The sequence below is a fragment of the Lactuca serriola genome, chromosome 4 (genome assembly GCF_051521515.1).
Source record: "Lactuca serriola cultivar US96UC23 chromosome 4, Lser_US96UC23_V15, whole genome shotgun sequence".
Taxonomy (NCBI): Eukaryota; Viridiplantae; Streptophyta; class Magnoliopsida; order Asterales; family Asteraceae; genus Lactuca; species Lactuca serriola.
The window spans coordinates 27,445,974-27,453,508 of NC_136411.1; positions in this window are offsets into that span (position 1 = coordinate 27,445,974).

Here is a 7,535-nt window from a genome sequence, read left to right on the forward strand (position 1 = left end):
TAAATCCAGATAAAGCTTGCAACTTTATCAATCTTGAGTTTCCCTATAGTGTTTCATCTTATAGATCTAGAACTAAAGTGTGATTTGGGGCCATGCAAAGATTAAAGCTCACATTTTTTCCATTTTTACCTAAACTAGTGAAGGATATGCATTGGTTGTGTATGTCCATAAAGTTATAATTTTTATGATTCATTTTCGTGTGTTAAAGCCTTCTAAAGAGTTTGAGGCTTGGTCTTAACGAATTAAGAACTTCATAAAGAAGTAAGTTTTCCAGGCGGACCGTAGTGTGCACAAGGGCTGACCACAACGCGATGGGCGAAAGACTCATAACTGATCTGCCTCTTCATTACCAGGACGTGACCATGGATTGGCGACGACATGTGTCGATGGAGAATTGACTTTGATCGTTGACTTTTTGGCTAAGGTTGACTTTAGGTCAAACTTTATGGTTTATGTCATAGTCTGATATTTTTCCTTGGATTATATGTTTAGGTGGTTCTTATACCTGCGTCATGTGTTATGAGTTGTAGAGGCTTACGTCTTCATTTCTAAAGTGAACTTTCTCACTGTGTTGCTTATATCTTATGTTGTATGTGAGCAATTGATAGCTCGGGGTTGTTGATATCCCAATTTGTTGTATGCGAGATGTTGATAGCTTGGGGTTGCTGATAACTCAAACTATTGTATTGAGTTTTTGATAACTCAAGTATGACGATAGCCTGTAGGGTTGTTGATAACCCATAGTTGTTTTATATGTTAGCTTTAATGTGGTGTATGTGATACATTAGGTAACTCATTAAGATTTGGATTACAATCGTAGATTTAAATGTTTCAGGTACTTCCAAGCTTAAGGGAAAAGTGAAAGCATTGTTGTACACACTTTCCAGTAGTATTTATGATTTTGAGAGATGATATGTTATGATACTCTGATTCTGATTCTGTATTGTGAAGCATCTAGTTTGATGGCATTTGAGTTTATGAAAATGGATTTTATTTCCTTTTGAAAAATTTAAAATTTTATGCATAGTTTTTAGGACATTATATCAACCCTCGAATGTCGATGCCAAAAGCAAAAATCTGACCCACGATCCTCTTACTCTTCTAATTTTCCTTCTTTACTGCCTCATTTTGTGCCCCCCCCCCCCCCCCAATGAGATCCAAAAGTGGAGAAACAACTGCCAAATCCAAACACAATTCTGGAGTAAGTGCAACAGACATCTTCCGACTCAACGTATCGACCACCACATTGGGCTTTCCTAGGTGATAATGAATCTCACAAACATAATCCTTCAATACATCAAACCAACGACACTATCTCATGTGAAGGTTCGACTAATCCATCAAATATCGCAAACTTTTATGATCCGTATAAATGGTGCATTAAACTCCATACAATTAATGATGCCAATCTTGAGGGTAAAAACCATTACCCTTAACTCTAAGTCGTGAGTAGGATAATTCATCCCGGGAAGCTTCAGTTGCCTCAAAGCATATGCGATCACATGACCCCTATGCATAAGCACAACACCCAAAACCAAACTTGATGTGTCACTGTAAACATTTCCTTAACACCCTCAGGAAGGGCCAACACTGGTGTCACACAAAACAATTGTCTCAAAACCTTGAATGTTGCTTGATTCTCAGGCCCCCACTGAAAAGTAACATTTTCTTCGTCAATCGTGTCAAGGGAATTGCAATCTTGGAGAAATCAAGAATAAATATTTTGTAATAGCCTTTTAACCTAAGGAAACTCTAAATATCAAATGATGGAGACCTCAGAACCTCCCACCTCATCATCGCCTCAATCTTAGCCGAATCGAGCAAGATACCATTTTAGTTGACGATGTTGCCCAAAAACTGCACATCGCGCAACCAAAACTCACATTTAGATAATTTAGCATAAAACCTCTCCTCCTTAGAGTCCAAATAACTTCTCGTAAATGCATCCCATGTTGCTCCTTAGCCTTAGAATAAACCAAGATATCATTGATAAATACAATCACTGATCGATCCAATATTAGCTTGCCCACCCGGTTCATGAGGTTCATGAACGCAGTCAGTACGTTGGTGAGCCCAAATGACATCACCATGAACTCGTGATGTCCATAACGAGTCCCGAAAGTCGTCTTCTGAATATCCTCGTCTCTGGCCCTCATCTGGTGGTATCCCAACCTCAAATCAATATTGGAAAACTAAGAACCACCCTGAAGCTGATCAAATAGAATACATTATAATATAAATTTGTTCAATGTGGTGTTTTGAATTTGGTTGTTAGTTAAAATTATCATCTAAAATCTTCCTATTGTCATAAAAGAATATGTTTATTCTCATTTTGTCATGTGTCACACTATTAAGCCACATAATTAATGTCATGCCACTTGTCAACTATTGATTCTCTATTTCAAATTTCAAAATTTTCCACTCTAATAACATTATAATAAAAATTAAAATAACATTAATACAAACTATAAGGTGACATATTTATTTAAATCAACGATTATAATTTTATATAACTAAAAAATTATCTCTTAATTAACAATTTACTTAAAATAATTGATTAATAAGTTAGATTTTTTTACTATAAAAAAATTATTAATTTTATCACCGTGGTTCCCACGGGTTATAAAATATAGTAACTAACAACTAAATAGTAACTTTAACTATATATATTTTCTGAATTATTTTCCTCTACATTATTTATATAATTACAAATATAATTACCATAAAATTATCCATGTTTATAACCACATTGACAATCATCCACGATTTTCAAATATTACTTTTTACTATTAAAAAAATTTGCATAAAATATTATCGAATGACACATGCGATAAAATAACGGTTGCTATATATTGATAGAACATAAATAGTTTTAGGACACCGAAACATAATGAATTGTGGTGTAGAAGTTTTTTATACTATTAGTTCGTGTTCTATATATTTAACCAATGTTTTAGTGTTATATTAACTTGTGCGTTAATTAATGATAAATAGTTTTTTCTATTTCAAAGAAAAGGAACAATCAATTTCAAGAAACAGGGTATAAATATAGTAATCAAATAATTAGGCTTCAAAAGTACTGAAGGAAGTCCACTTATTTGGGCTGAAAGTTTAATAACATATAATAGTATCAGTACGGTGCACGCAGCACGCTATAGTTAGCCCAAGGAAGTTCTACGTTTTATTTTTCTTCAACAACTATATATATATATATATATATATATATATATATATATATATATATATATATATATATATATATATATATATATGAAAAAGTGAATATACCCTTAAGGGTATATAAGCTTAGGTACCCAAACTCACCATATTATGTTGTTTTGTATCATATGTGTACATTGTAATTGTCCAATGTTTTTATAATTCAACTTCTAACTTGATTTACTTCTAAGATTTTTATAAATTTCACATTTATCTTCCTCTTACATAATTTTCATTTTCAACTCTAATATATATAGTCTAATAGATGTTCGGCAAAAAGAAGTGATATAAGAGGAAAACAATAGTGAAATTTCGAAAATCTTCAAAGTAAATCAAGTTAAGGTTGAAGTTTAATAACATTATAATGGATATATCAACCAAAACAACTAATTATAGTGAGTTTGGGTACCTAAGCTTATATACCCTTAAGGGTATATTCATTTTTCCCATATATATATATATATATATATATATATATATATATATATATATATATATATATATATATATATATATATATACACACACACACACACACACTAACCGTTTACTCGCGCCAAGCGACGGGTTCAAATAGTTTTTTTTCACAAATAGTTTACAACATCTAATAAGTCAATACACCATGAGAGAAATATTCTACTGAAATAATTGTGTTTCTGATTTTTATATATAAATTTTATTTCGGAACATAACGTACTTTTTTTCTTACCATGAACGAATATTGTTATTCCCTAGAGTGTGGATAGTTCGATTTTTACTAAAACTAAACCGAAGTTGAACATTTTTTTTTTGAATTTGGGTATACAAAATTATCAGCTTTCGGTTTCGGTTTCTTGTTTTTTCTATAATTTATTATAGAGTTGTAATGTTTTTGTAGTCACATACATCGTTTATAAACTCACATCATAATATGCTTATGTTTTTTCAATATAAGTAACGAAATAATTAGTGAGTATCCAAGTGAGAGCACCACAAGTATGTGAATATCCATGTGACAACGACCACAACTTGCAAAAAATATAAATTAAAAGTCATCTATCAACACTTCAAATGAAATAAATAGTAACCATAACAGAAAAATGAATATATTATATGAAGGAAAGGACAAAATCGCCCATATTTCAACAAACCTATCAAAAGACTATGATATCAACATAAAGAGAAAAATTGTCCAAAGCAAGGCTAAAGTGCAGATTGACTATTCTAAAGCCTATGATATAATACACATTTTGGTCAAAGGCGACATTAACATTGTACTCATGTTAGGTTTTGGCTAAATGTTTCAAAGTACAGTTTTTACGAAAAATAAGCAACATAAACATAATGCCTAACTTCTAGGTCAAATAAACTCTCACATGAAATGCACCGTGTCCCATATTGGTGTGTAAATGACATCAACATCAGCAACAAATTACATTTGAAGAATATTTTGTACAACTTAAAAAAAAAAAAGTTAGACTACTCATTCCTCAGACGATGTTGTATCATTATGGTTCAAATGACACAACAATATAAAATCAGCTCCTTAGCCTTTTCAATCAAATATGTCATATCACATATATACATATGATGTCATAAAAGTTTTAAATTTATTTGATAAATGCACACATGTAACAAAATTGTCACAGGTTAAAATAACATGAATGCAAGAAAATATTGTATAAAAACACACATGGTATAAGCATAAACCCATAAACCCATGGATTTTCATGCATAACTTTTGAATTTTCAAGCATCCCAAAACCTGCTACAGATTTAAAATATGATGTTATTAGTCCACATTCAAAAATCAAAACTAAATTAAAAATCACCAATTTTCTATCAGTCCAACATTAAAGTAGGATGCTAGAGCATAAATCCAAATTTTCTATGGGCCAAAACTGAAAACATCATTAATCCATCTAGACAATAAGTGGACTTTCTACTTCTTCTTCAGATCCATGTTCCTCTTCATGAGCCTATAGAATGGTATGGCTAATTCTAACAAAGAGCATTAGTCCATCTAGAATACATAAAGTTGAACATTAAAAAGCAATTCAACATAAATATTGAGAAAAAAACTCAAATAATATAATATAAATCAAATCTTTATATGAATAATAAATTAAATTTATGGAGGAGGTGAATGATATGTATAAAATTTCACACAAAGACATCGGATTTTATTGCCACCCGGAAATTCTGCTACATACTTGATATACAAAAATCAAAAACTATCTATAACTACTATATAAAGTTTAATGTTCACATGTTAGATTAAAATATGAGGTAAAGTTCAGGTTATGCTGACATTAATATCAACATGAAGCCTGGAAAGCTTCATGGCACCCAAATTTCATGCCTTGTATCAAGAAAAATAAGAACCTACAATAAGGCAAAAGACACTACCAAGAAACTATGAGTAATATTCCCTTTAACTTTTAAAACTATGAACAAACATATAGATTAATAGATTACCAGTTTTCTCTGTTTATAAAAAGTTCTTGAGTATTTTTTACTCTAGTTAGGAAGTTTCTACGTATCCCATCTGGTATGGTCATTCTGGTTCCAAAAAAAATACATGTAACCAACAATATGTTAATAACTGAATCTAGAAAAATGGAGAGGAAGTAAATAATATTGTTATTCCTATTCAATAAAAGTATATGATGGTTAACCAAACACACGCAATATGGACTATTTATCACATATATAGTTAAAAACACACACATAAAGCTAGAATGACGATTTAGACATGGAAGAAAAAGATGGGCAAAAAGAAAAAAGAAACACAAACCTGTTATAATTGTTATTTGAGCTGCTATTTAGAGTTGGCGAGTGGTGAACGTCGAACCTGTAAGAAAATTCATCAACATAACCACAAAGAAAACTCATCAAAAGAAAAACCTCAGACAAATCACTTATGCTCGGATCTGCCAAAAAAAATTTAAATCGTCAACAAAAACACAAATAATGAAAGAAATGGAAAGATATTGTTTTATCCTAACCAATAATTTAAAAATGCATGAACCTTAGTATGGGAAGTTGATGGCAGTAACAAAAAAAATCAAATTGTTGTAAAAATATCAAAATTTGATCATTTGAACCGGTAAAAGTCATAGGTTGTAACCAAAAATCCGAATCAAAACATCAATCAGACACAACCTGCAATTGATCATAACATAAGAGATAAACCTAACCTGCAATCGATCAAAGCATAAATCAGACAAAACATGAAGAGTGAACATACAAATTTATATGTCGTGAAATACAAAACATTCAAAGTACCTGTCACATAAAAAATTTAAAGATGTGTGAAATAACCTAACCTGCAATCGGTCAAATCATAAGAGAGAGCATGAGTGACGGTGGTCTGTGTTTGCGCGTAGAGAAACACATACATACAAAGTGAGAGAGAGCAAGAGAGAGAGAGAGAGAGAGATGGTTATTGATGGTTTAGGAATGATGGCCCTAGTCTACATCTTCCGCTGGTGGGTGTTAACGGAAGCACCTCCATCGAGTTAAGAGAATTTGTAGAGAGGGATGGCGACGACGACATTGATTTTTGTGTTCTAGGGCTTCTAGAGAGAAATTATAGAGATGGACAAAGTTAATCATCATATAAAGAGATGGGGCTGAGATAATTGGAAATTTTGGGATTCTAAGTTAATGTAACTATATTCCTTATGAATCGTTCTTGTGACGAATTTGTTGACTAACTATGATTTAGGGAATTCAAATGTAAAAGAAAGACCAGGTCAAGATAAGATAAGAAAGATGGGAATCGAATACACACGAATTAAGGTGGTATTTATATCAATTTTTAGGGTGGATCTACAAGGTGGGTGTCTGATGGACGAGAAGATGACGGCTATTCTTAGAGAGAAAAGGGATGGAGAGGAAGGAATCATGGCTTGCTGCAATGTTTGAAAAAAGCAAGAAGCAAGAACCCAGTAGGTTCTATTTTTAAGAGAGAGTGTGTGTGAGGTTTATTGGGATGGCGTATGGGGAAAACAGAATCGGTGGTACATATAACAAAATAAGGGAACGCATGCTAGAATTGATGGATATCAACAGAAATATCATGATTCAACATTGACTCCATTAAGGATTAAAGGGGCTAAGTCAAAAGCGGAAGAGATAAGAGCGGGAGACCTATTCAAAATATGCCTAATTTAATACTTGTTTGACCTGATAAGTTTCATTATTTTTCTAATGCATAAAATGATTGTAAATAACGCATTATAGTTTTGTACGACTTAATTTTCAGCGTTTGACCAAAGATGCTTTATAAGGTAATATATATATATATATATATATATATATATATATATATA